Below are 13,071 nucleotides of genomic sequence, written 5' to 3'. Positions count from 1 at the left end.
CACGAGTTTGTGTAACTCTGGCCAAGAAGAAAAACCTTGCGGAGTTGCTTTTTCCAAACATAAGAACGGCACAGATGGACGGCACAAGATGATGATGATGTGCCCCTGCTCTTATGTAAGTTTTACACCACAGGGATATGATTCAGTGCCCACATTTTGCACAATCGGACACGCCTTAATGCTGCCCTCTTTTTTAATTTTTTAAAAGACAGCGTTGACTTGAAGCGCTAAGTGGCATGCCAACTCTGGTCCCTTGTGTTAAGGTCATATGCAGTATCTTACTTCTGTCTTCATACTCAGAATCTATGTAGTTTCATGCACAAAGACAGCAGTATATATGTTGTAAGATGCAGCTCAAAAATGGTGTGTACTTTGTGGTACATTAAAGGAATAGCTTGACATTCAAGGAAACATGCTTATGCTTTCTTGTTGAGAGCAAGATGAGTAGATCAATACTACTCTCATGTCCATTACACAGAAGGCCACAGTTAGCTATATGTTTAATGGTCATGGTCTTTTTATGTTCTTTCATGAAGTCTTTGCTTTCAGTCTGTAGCTTCTCATAAAGACTGAAAGCAAGAGTAAAAACCTGCTCTGGCTCTGTCCAAAGGTATCCCAGTCTGGATGACATACTTGGATCAGCCACAACATTAAAACCACTGAAACTGAGTTAGGATCGGATTGACTTTGACAAGGACTAGATCGTAATCGCTAGACGACAGAGTCAGAGCATCTCCACAACAGCTGGTTTTGTAGGGTGTTCCCAGTGTGCAGTGGTTAGTAGCTACCAAAACTGGTTCAAGAAAGGAGAACCAGTGAACCCAAGGCCCGTGGTTGAAGATGAGGAGTAAAGGCTGCCCAGTGTGATCCAATAAAGAGCTACTTTCAAATTGTTGGAAACCTTCATACTAGATATGACAGAACAGTGCAAGAACCCATAGTGGGGCTACAGAGCTGCAGACCAGTCAGAGTCCCTGTACACCACCGAAAGCATCTAAAATGGGAAAGTGAGCACCAGAACTGGACCATGGAGCAGTGGAAGAAAGTGTCTTCGTCTAATGAGTTATGTTTTCTTTTACATCACATGGATGGCTGGGTGAGTGAACATCAACTGGGAAAAGACTGCAGAGGCAATGTGGCATTCTGGGCACGTTCTACTGGGAAACCTTTGGTCCTGGTAGTCATGTGGATGTCACTTTGACACCTACTTAAACACTGCTGCATACCATATACGCTCCCTATTTCAGTGGTATAATGCTTCCTGGTTTGAGGAACATCACAAAGAGTTCAAGGTGTTGGTTTGGCCTCTAAATTTCCCAGATTTCAATCCAATCAAACACCTGCTTGAAGAAGTCTTATCAATGGATTCCCCAGCTCACAAGGTCCTGAACTTAAGGGATTTGCTGCTAACATCTTGGTGCTTGACACCACAGGGCACCCTCAGAGTCCAGACCTCGATTTGTCGGAACTTTTTTGGCAACATAAGGAGGGTCTACACAGTATTATGAAGGTAGCTCTAATGTCGGGGTTGATTTCAGTTTATAAATGCAAATTATTGAGTTTTAGAGTCAACTGTGTCCTGCTGTACCTCCTAATTGAACATACAAGACATCACTAACATAAATTGTAATAAACACTGCCCTACTACTGTCACCACCTCAGCATCATTGTAATATGTGACATCGCAGAACTAACTGTTTTCTTGTGTGCAAACATCTCACAATGTGCAATAACTGGGCCATTAGTGCAGTATTTATATTTAAAATGTCCCCTATTACCACGATGCCACTGGCTTTTGATGCTATTTTTTATTGTCATTATTTATGTGGACAGATGTCTGAGTGTGAAACTTTAATTCTTCATTTTTAGACACTGTACAGTTTATTTATTGTACAAATATGTGTCGTGACAATACATCTAACTCATCTAACTCTTACCGGAAAAGAAAAATTTGTAACAAAAAATGGATTAACCCTTTACAGCAAGATCACAGGCAAATACTGTACACAACACTGCAAAAATGTAGATTCTATCATCTGGAAAGACATTTATATCAGATTTATTTGGTTGGCAATTCAGTTTAAAAGGTCTGGTGAGAATTACACTTGCAGCAGCATTTGTGTGACAGGACGAGTTTGTTAATTCAATTGAAATTTGACACTGATTTACGTTAAATGGTGATTTCCCTTTTGCCCATTGATGATCGTCTGTCTGTGCTTTTATCAGCAGTAACACAAGTAATTGATTAGTAACCACAGAAACAGAGTGGAAATAAATGGGCCTGTGTTCTCTGTGTTATCTCATGAGGCCGTCTTAGCAGCTATATGACATCTATTGGAGAAATAGAGATAACTAACAACACTAGATAACCCTCAATGAAATGTCAAATAAATGAAAAAAAAACCCAAACAAAAATCAGGCTCCATTGATTTGTAGTAATTTCTATAAAGGAGAGAACAGTACAATGCAAAGTACAAGGTTGTATTTGGTTTTATACTAAGCTTTTGTGTGCGCGTTTTTTTCAGTCGAATCAAATACCTGTGTAAATAAAAGAGTCTGAGAAAGTTAAGTCGCTCACAGTGATTGGATAGAGTGTGTGTGCATATGAGTGTGTGAGAGAGAATAAAATACAGCTACTGTAAGTAGTTTAAAATGATAGGATTACTGTGTGTGTGTGTGTGTGCATGTCTGTGTGTGTCTGTGTGTTTCTCCTCATGCATATACATGTGTGTCTGTCCGGGTAGAAAAAAAAAGAAAGACTGTTTATTCTCCCAGCATGTTTTCAGCATCGTGCCTTCGATGTGCTTTCACCAGCTGGAGGGGTTTCACTTTAAACCCACCACAACGTGAAATTAGTCCGGTGCCGTACGGGAAGCCTTTCATGAAGGCCCCTGAACTTAACTGCACTGGAGGCCTTTTACCTCAAGGCGGTGTTTAAACTAAATGCACATCATACAATTTCTTCAGCTCATTAAGTGCCAAATTTGCTGTCACAGCCAGATTTAAATGCATGCAGCGCTATGAGGAAACCCTCATGACCGAGTTTGGAATTAACCTTGATTGTAGATTGTTGCATCTCGCTTAAACTTCGCTCCTTTCTTTTAGAGGCAGAATTTAAGGGCTGGAGCAAGATTGGGTCAGCTCTGCTGTTTGACCCAAGCTTTGCCAATCCTCCAATCAACTAACCCTAATCACCAATCACAGCTGAGCCTCCCTCCCACTGAGTCTCACCAGTTGATAGACCAAACATTGGCCCAACAGCAGCCACCTGCTGAATGCTGCTACAGCTTTTTGGTAGCAGGTGGTTAGTTTGGATTCTCTCACAGCCTGATTATACTGCCAGTATTAAACCTACTATAGCTGTTAAAGTTAATGCAATAGAGAAAAAGAAAATAACTTTTCATGAATTGTAGACCAAACAACATCATGGTGTGATGAAATCAGAGCTGGAACAACTTCAAATTAACCCCAATGAGAAAAAAAACGTGCAGTAAATTAGAACTGCAGCAGTAAATTTGCATGATCTTTGATGCTCAAACTGCTCAATATCTTCGATTGACTTTTGATTTTTTAACTTTATTTCAGTTACTTTTCATCAGTCTATTATGTAGTTGTAACACCAGTCATTTTTGGCTCCAGTGATTGGTTGGCTGCAGTTAAAGTAAAGTTTTAGACAAGGACAGCAGCAAAGTCCAACTAGGTTGAGTGTAAAAGTTTCCAAAAGATCCAAAGGCTTAGGAGAAGTTGATGCACTTCAAATTATCCAAGAACAAAAAGTTGGTTTGTGTACTGTGCAGACAAGAGGCACTTTAGATACATTTACTTCTCTCCTGCCCCCTGTGCTCACTCATACTATGTGTTTTAACACAGTCAAATTCCCAATAAAGCTGATTTTATTGATAGATTTTTGTGTTTCTGTTTTCAAACAATGGAACAAGTATGAAATAACGTCTAAAATGATGCCGATTAAGTTGACATGTTTACCAGGAGTCACTCCTAAGCTGCTGCCTTGCACCACTGAAATCCTAATTTTATCACTGTAATGTTGTCTAAAAAAAGCCTGTGCTGTTCTGTGAATTCAGCTGTACTTACAAAGAACCAAAGCTGTAATTACAGTTAGATAAAAAATACACAATAAGGAGAACAGTTGCTTTAGCTGCTGCATAGTACAAAATATCCACCATGTCCATGTGCACTCTGTTTAATATACAGTTTGAAGTTTTTCACTTTAAGGGATTTGATAGAAACTTGGATTTCTTTTAGAGTTGCAGTACTATTTATTATTATTGTTTTGGAGTTGCTACTTTAAGTCTCCAGTTTTGCACTTTAATAAATAAACCTTTGTTTGCACTTATCAAAAGAAAACGACCTCAAATGAAATGGTGACTTTGCTGTTTTGGAGGAAAATCAATCATTTAGAGCAACTAATCTGTAAAACAGCTGACAGATTAGTCATGAGTGAGCCCTACAGTAATTGTGTAAATGTTTGTTCAGAGGTGAAACCCATTTTCTTTTTGCAGTCGACACATTAGCAGACAGTTTGCTGGCTGCACCTCGGCACTTCAGGCACTGATGTGGTTGACTGGCCCCAGACACTGAGGCGACTCGTGGCATTCGACGGAAGGGATTTTCAAATCTGTTCTCAGTATTCTCAGATGAGTGTGTGCATGTACACAGGGTTTAAAGGTACGAATCCTATTAGCAACCTCTTGGCTCTGTGCTTTGTTTGTCAGCTCATGTCTAACGTCCCTCTGGTAGACTTACAGCTCTGCAGGCCAGATTTAATTTGTAAACTGTGAAAATGTATACATTAATGTAGTTTACATACTGTATGAGCAGCGGCTGGATATCTAGATAACTCAAATATAAGCTGATCACTGCTTATTTTAGTTAATTACCTTATTTTATTTAATACACAGTAGATGAAGCCATACTCTGGTTCTACAGTCTGTGCAAGAGTTTGCTCTGATTCAATACATTTATGACTCTATTTTGCAGGTTTTCTCCAGAAATATTCTGGGCTGAAGTCTCTCAGGCTGAGTCAGAGATAACAAACAGTAACATATCTAAAACAGATGGAGTGGGTTTTGATTTGTACATTTTCCATTACATAGGAGTGTCTCAGATCTCCAAGGTCACGGGCACTTTTTTGTGTTTTATGGTGTGTGCAGGGCCTTTTACATTTTATTGCCATTAATACATTAAAAGCCACGTTGTCTTGTAAAGAGGCTGTTCTACATCCTTGTCACAGATTGTTCCAAATGCATAAAATGCCATCTGAATATATGGTGTCAGAGTATTTACAGTGCATTTTATTGTGGAAACTGAATGACACACCTTCCTTCTTTGTTTTATTCTCTTAATTACCTCTGGTTTCATTTAAATGCATAATACATAGCAGTATATAACAGATGAAAATGTGTCTTAAATGCAAAAATGTAATTAAATGCTATCCGTTTTTGTTTTCTCACACAGAAACACAAACTTTCACAGTTTGCTTATGTATATGAAAACTCTTAAAATGTTAAATATTAAACATAACTAATTATTTATATGTCCACTTGGCATATCAGCTGTTTATATCTTTTTTTTCCCCTCCTAAATCAGGCATGTAGCTTTTTTGCTCTTGTGTAAGCTCACACATACTTCAAAGGCAGAGCCCATGACAGCATCATGAATTACTGTAAGCTTTACAAGACTTGAGAGAGAAAGTAAAACCCTTCGTTTTTTTTCTGGTCACTCAATGCTTAAAATAATCCAGCACATCTACATTTCATTCTTTGGTGTACCGTGACTTTTTCTTGCATGCTGGGACTTCTCACAAGCTGCCGGTACTGTTTTCTCTGCCCTTTCCATATCGGGTTCACTGGGCGATTCATAATGGCCCAAAATAAACTGCATTACCCAGGAGGCACTACATGACACTCTGCTCCTGTTCTTGCCCACTTGCTTTTCTCTGACAGCAGCTAGTCTAAGTAACGAGAAGAGAAAGTATCCAGGGATTTCACTAGCAGAGCTGGGCAGCTCAGGATACAAGGTACACAAGGCCTTATCTAGTCCCACAAGGTTTAGTTACAACTCTTATATAGCACTGTGACAACTGGACTGTTGTATCCTATTATTTTCTACACTTTATATATTCTTGGTGTGTCTACCTGCATGTCTTCATCATGGCACCAGAATTTCCATGCCAGGTAAAAAATGGATTGTGAAACTTCACAAAGATGGACAAAGGCATAGACAGATTGGTTGAAATGCAGTTGCAGCAGTCATCAGGAGATACAGAACAACCCTTTAGTGCCACTAATCAGGGCTGCAGTGGTCATCCTTTCAAACTAAAATTACCCAATGGAAAGTGCACTATTTGCACAAACTACCTCTAAAAAAAAACAGACAGCAGCTGTGTCAGACTTGATGTAGCAGTCGTCTTTGGAAACTGGAATTCAGGCTCAGACAGTGCTGAAAGACTTACTTTGTAGCACAAAACTGCAAGATGAAACTTTAGTTAAGAACATGAAAAAGAGCCTTAACATCATTGATCAGATAAGACCAAGATCAATCCGTTTGGCTTAGATTGGGTCCAGCTAGTTTGGAGGGAACCCAACCAGGACTACCACAGTGAATGCATAGTCCTAACAGTTAAAGCACAGAGGTGGGAATGTGATCATATGGGGCTACATGAGTACATTTGTCAGGTTTGTGATTTTTATAGATGTACCATGAATGCAACCTAAACCACTTGGATCAGATGAGTTCAAGATAAATTTGTTTGGCTCAGATGGGGTCCAGCAAGTTTGGTAGGAATCCAACCAGGGCTACCACAGAGAATGCACAGTCCTGACAGTGAAGCCCAGAGGTGGCAGTGTGATGATATGGGCCTGTATGAGTGCAAAAGATGTTGGGAGGATGACATTTACTGACAGTACCATGAAGGTCTGTGCATATACCAAAGTACCGGCTGACAACATGACTCCCAGTCTGCAGAGGCTTGGTAGAAGAGAAATCTTGCAGTTTTGCTCTTTGGCACAAAACTGCAAGATGAAATTTTCATTAAAAAAAATACAGAAAGGAACCTGAACCTCTTTGATCAGATGAGTTCAAGATACATTTGTTTGACTCAGATGCCGTCCGGTAAGTTTGGCGCGAACCCAACCAGGACTACCACAGTGAATGCATAGTCCTGACAGTGAAACACAGGAGTGTGAGTGCAAAAGCTGTCAGGTACGTACATTCGTGGTTAGCACTATGAATGTCGATGGATAAAAGCAAAATACTGACTAACAAGATGACTCAAAGTCTACAGAAGCTTGACATTCCAGCATTCCCAAGAGTTTCTACAGAAGGAAGAAGTGAAAACTACGACCTGGCCTGACTTGAATCCATGAGAACACCATTGGGGAAGTTTATGGAAAAAGGCAGAGCAACACAACCCCTCCAGCAAAAAGCAGCAGAAAAAAATAGTCTCTAAAGACAGTCAGAACATCCCTCCAGAAATGTTATCCTCCATGCTGAGAAGGATTGAGTTTGTAACTAAAAATAAAGGTGGACACATGAAGCACTGAAAAATAAAAGACTGGAATCTGGCTAATAAGAAGCGTACTGACCTTTGTTGCATTTAGCTCCTACTGTGAGGTCTGCATTTTTAATAGAGTAAATATAAACTGCAGGTTCTTAATTTTACATAAAAGCAGGTACCTCACTGTTCAACCTAGAATTAATGTAATTATTGTAAGGTGATACAATTTTGTGTCACCCTACCATAACAGCAGAGTGATTTTGAGTCATTTGACATTAAAGTGAAATTGCATGAGGCTGTACTTGCTAATGTTGCACTGTAGCTAATGGATGGATGACGTAAACATCACAGATATCTCATGTTTTATTCAGTGCAGAAATTGGTAATGTAATAGGTGATTAATGGCTTGCTGATGCCAACCAATACATATGCACTCACTTTTTACGTGACTGTAAACACTGTGGGCACTTAGATGCAAGAGCAAATAAATAGCTGTAAACGGTGTGTAACTGAACAAGGTTAGTTTGGCGAACCACCTTTACCGATAAGAATATTAGATCAAATATATTTAAGATTGAGCAAGTTCGACTGAAGGCAGATTTGAGCTGTTTTACCCTCAAATTAGAATTAGAGTCTGTCTAAAACAGGGGTGTCAAACATGCGGCCCGCGGGCCAAAACCGGCCCTCCAGAGGGTCCAATCCGGCCCTCAAAGTGTAAAAACTCCAGAGAGGACATTAACTGCTTTATGAATTTAAAATAATTTCTAGACCATGACAAGTTGTTTTGATCATAAAGTAAAATACTGGATTGCTCATGGGTCTTTTGTCTTTTTGTGTCTCATTTTTGTAATGTTTTGTCCTGTTTTTGTTTTGTCAAATCTTTGTTGTTGGTCTCATGTTTTTGTCATTTTGTGTTATCTTTTTGTCTTGCTTGTGTTTTTTGTCTTATTTTTGTCATTTTGTGTTTTGCTTTATTCGTTGTTTTGTGTATCGTTTGTCGTTTGTCTACTTTTTTGTCGTTTGTGTCATTTGTGTAATTTTTTATCTCGTTTTTGTCGTTTGTCTAATTTTTTGCCTCTTTTGTTTTGTTTCGTGTTGTTTTGTGCCTCGTTTTTGTCATATCGTGTCTCCTTTGTGCAATATGTTGTCTTGTTTTTATTGTTTTTTTTCTTTTTTTGTCTGACTCTTGTCATTTTGATCATAAAGTAGAACACTATACCATTCAGTTCCAGAGACCCGTGACTAAATGTTTTGTGTCTTTGTAGACACTCTGATGTGGAAGTTGTAATGTGTAAATGATAAACTGAGGCATAATATTGTTGAAATTGAACTTATTTTTATTCAGAAATTTCAGGTTGTTCATGATGGTTTGTAGAAAGATAATTTCTTGAATGTGACCATTTTCAGAACGTACTTTTTTGCACTAAAACAAAGGAAAAATTTGGAGTTGTGGTTATTTATAGGTTATAATGCTCTGATTTAACTGGTCTGGCCCACTTGAGATCAAACTGGACTGAATGTGGCCCCTGAACTAGAATGAGTTTGACACCCCTGATCTAAAATGATGGAGTCTGACAAATCTCTAAAAATAAGAAATGACATACCAGATCTACAAGCTCCAAACTGCCTCAACTAGGACAGTGTTATGTTCACCAAAATACAGTCTCTATACAAGCATAAAATTAGAATAGCCGAGGCTTTAGGTGTCATATTGGCCCTGATTACAAACACAGGCCTGCTTTGTTGAGGCAGCATCTGAGCCTCTTTCAAAACCAGGAAAAACCCAGAGTGGGAATTTCACTATTGTTCTCGATGCATTGATTCCCCGTGGTGTGTGGCAACTCATGCATTCATTAGCACGGTGGAAAAAAAGAAAAAAAAAAAATCTGTGTCCTAAAAGTTAAATGATATACAGTGACATCCGGAGTGCAAGCAGTTTTTGTGTACAGCCTGTGGGGTTTACTACAGGAGGAGGGTCCTTCAGGAGCTTCTCTGTAGCACAATAACAAACCGCGGTTTTCACACATTGAGGGCTGTTGTTGCTGAGATTTTAATTCCCTGGGTGACAGCCTGCGGGCGTTTCTGTTTAATAGCTAGATGATTAAAGCAAGAGGCCAGGTGGAAGGGTTTGATAGTCTACCTCTCAGTGCAGATTGCTAAGCTAGAGTGAGAATACTCCTGCTTACACTTACCCCCCCAAGCTTTCTTAGAAGATTGCCATGTTGTCGTGGTTAAAGTTAGAACAGCTTTGGATATTTTGCACGAGATGTTCGCTGGGTGAAACTGGACACTATTGATTTGAAGAATATACTTGCGGTGACACATTCCTCCGTGCATCAAACAGAATTTAAGCAAAACTTGATTCACAATCTGATGCCGGTTGGAGGTTTTGTTTAGTTGTCAGTTAAATCTAATCTACTTAGCAGAGCTTGCATGTGTTAGTAAATAACAATTAAGACTTGCTTCGTAACTGTGATTCAGTCATTTGCTCATTCAGTTTTTGCACATTTCTGCATACTCTTTAATGAAAGAAAAAAATACATAAATACTGTCACTTTTGTATATTCTGCAGAATTTTTTTCTATATTATATTTTCTATATGTTTTATCTTATTTTAACTTCACTTTTTACCCTAATATTCTGTTTTGTCTTATTGTTTACCCCTTTATTGAACATTCATGCTGCTGTAACAACTTAATTTCCCTCCAAAGTCATCTAAGTCCAAGTCAGGGGCTGATTTTACTTTACTCTTGTGCTGTATTCTCACTGTATTATATTTTAATGCCCGTCACCTAGTTTTTTAGGAACTATCAACAGTATTCTAGCCCTCTGTTGCTGATTAGAATTAGATTATTTATGTGCACAGAGTAGAACTGCAGAGATTAATCAAATAATGAATTGGTTGTCAACTGTTTTGATAATCAGTTATCCGGTTTTTATCATTTGTATTGGGGGAAAAGGTCTAAATGTTCGTATTTCAGCCTTTAAATGTGAATATTTTCTGATTTCTTTCCTCCTTTATGATCTCTCCTCAACTTTTACCTTACTTTAATACTTACTTTTTTGTTTTTTTCCTGATTACTGTACAATGAGAGATAAGATTAACCGGATCAAATTCCTTGTTTGCATACAAAGGTGGCCAATAAAGTTGATTCTGATTCTGAATATCTTTGGGTTGTGGAGAGAAAAAAACATTGGAGGACGTTCTCCGGGCTTGGGGAAACACAAATATTTCACCATTTTCTGACATTTTATAGACCCTAAAATTAATTGATTGATCAAGTAAATAATTATTAGTTGCAGCCCTGGGACAGAGAAACAAATAATCGTTTTTAAAGGTTACATCTTTGGTATATTTTAAGTATAACTCATATTTAGTTGGCTCTTATCTGATGATTCATTGTTAAAAATGGTTAACTAACCTTAATCAGCAAATCAGAACCCAAGGAACAAAATAAAATTATTTTAAGTTCCAAACACGATTTGTAATTAGCTCAAAATTGGATCTAGATGAACAATATTAAGTACATTTTAATTTCATTTCAGTTTAAAGAGTTAGAACGAAATACATGTACAGTAAAAGGAGACATAGTTTACAAATTGTGCAACAACTTCAACACAATTCCTTACTTTAAATATCATGTTTGAACAATCTAAAGATGCAATAAGACATTTTGGGATTTTCCCTCCTCATTATGCATTAATGTAGTGAAACTTGATTTTAAAGCAATTTTTTGGAGAATAAATTGCTAAACATCTGTTTCTTTACATCTCTGTTTTGGATTACTGTAAGCTGAGTATATTAGGGTTTCTTACATATTTTCCACAATTTGATCAGTGAACAGTTAATCATAAAAACAATCAACAGATGATTCAGAAATCAGTCGTTGCAGCCAAATTTGACAAATCAACTCTTCCCTGTTGTATCAGTAACATTCACTCACACAACCAGCCGGCATCACTCTACATGCAGCCGCTACATGTGATCTAAGACACAATCTCCCCCCACAATCTTCACCTCTTTTTTCTCCGAGCAGGTAAAAAAAAAAACCTGCCCTCCATCTACTCCATCCTTCACAGCACTCCAACCGCTGTTGTCTCTTAGCAACGCTGGCAGGCAAATCAATGGAGGGGAAAAGGAGAGAGGCAGGGAGATGAATGAGGGAGTGGAGAGGACAAAAGGGGGGGGAGAAGTGGAGAGAAGTGTCCGAGGAGGGCAGATGGGTGTCAAGTGTATAAAAGAAAAGGAGGCGAGGAGGACGGAGGTGGAGATGTGGGGAGGTAGACCAGAGGAAGAGGTAGAAAAAAGAGAACAAAACAGGCCCACAGGAGGGGAGGAAGATAGTGGGAGGGAGGATGAGTAAATGTCAAGCTCTGCTCAAGTCACTGCATTTAATGTCATTTGGGATGAAAATGTCAAAACGATAAAGCAGCGATAGAGGAACATGTTGTCTGCAGCCTGGCTAAATTTCCACTAGTTCTAAAAAAAAAAAAAGGTGCAAAAAGTGGCACTGAAGAACTTAAAAGCAACGCAACTTTTATTCCACTATAAAAAAAAAAAAAAAACAAAGTGTGAGGAAAAACCTGCAAGACTAAAACAAACAAAAGCCTGTGCGAGCAAAGTGCATGAACTCTGTGCTGTTAAAAGTGATGCATATGAGAGGAAAGTGGAGAGGGAGGCTGGTCCGGGACTACAATGGATGTGTGGATGGACACGGGGAGATGCAAAGAGCCGATGGCCTCCGACACGAGCAGCTGACTGGAGGAGGAGGAGGAGGAGGAGGACGATGCTGCCTCCTCATCACCACCACCACCACCACCACCACCACAATAGAGCTGTGTTTGTGTGCTCGCTGCAGACTGTTTGGGTGCATTAAAAAAATGATGCTTTCAAATGCTCACCTTGGTTTGTGGAAGCTCCAGCAGCCGGTTCTCTCCAGGATCAGCGCTGCTGCTGCTGCTGCTGCTGCTGGGTCCAGGCGTGTAGCGGTTCTCGTAGCATGCAGTCACGTTGTCTGAATCTAAATGTGTGTTTCTCACCCCCCACACTCTGGACACGAAACCAAACAAGCAAAGGAATGTGCAATTAGATCTCAGCCCTGGAGGGGAGAGGAATAAAAATGGGGAAAAAATACAGATAGATAAAAAAAACTGCGTTAGCGGTGCAGGAAGGTACCAGCTGCCGTGGAGGCTGCTGCTGCTAACCCGCTGGCTCAATGAGAGATGAGCGCTGATGAGGCGACGTCCACAGCGAGCAGGAGACCGACGATCTGCTGCCCAGGACGGCCCTCAAAGACGAGGCAGGAGGAGCAGGAGGCGGCGTCGGCTGGTGTCTTCCTGGGAGGGACGGTCCTCCAGACCCCGGCGGACACCGCTGTCAAGCTGAGGCCGCACGGATCAACACAATCCTGTTGCGCCGTTTCACAATGAAGCGCACCGCGCGAGCGTTTGTGCTTTTATTTCTCAAGCTCGACTCGACTTTGAATCATGGGAAATTTTATTTAGCTTTTTAAAAAGTAGAATTTTCCCAAAAAGACTCTTTCATCTCAAAGTGG

At 39.6% G+C, this 13,071-nt stretch overlaps 1 protein-coding gene across 1 annotated transcript in view; it reads right to left on the bottom strand.

The window, feature by feature from the left end:
* st3gal2 (ST3 beta-galactoside alpha-2,3-sialyltransferase 2) overlaps positions 1-12,863 on the bottom strand; it is a 94,121-nt gene extending 81,258 nt beyond the window's left edge. Inside the window, exons 1-2 of the mRNA XM_023282333.3 lie at positions 12,693-12,863; positions 12,419-12,566 (exon numbers count right to left, since the gene is read on the bottom strand). The gene's annotated coding sequence lies outside the window, so the exon portion shown is untranslated. The remainder of the gene's footprint in view (positions 1-12,418; positions 12,567-12,692) is intronic.
* Positions 12,864-13,071: the final 208 nt, after the last annotated feature.

This window comes from Amphiprion ocellaris, chromosome 3, assembly GCF_022539595.1.
Source record: "Amphiprion ocellaris isolate individual 3 ecotype Okinawa chromosome 3, ASM2253959v1, whole genome shotgun sequence".
Classification (NCBI taxonomy): Eukaryota; Metazoa; Chordata; class Actinopteri; family Pomacentridae; genus Amphiprion; species Amphiprion ocellaris.
The sequence above is the reverse complement of the archived record's forward strand: the minus strand, read 5'-3'. Positions and strand labels throughout refer to the sequence as shown.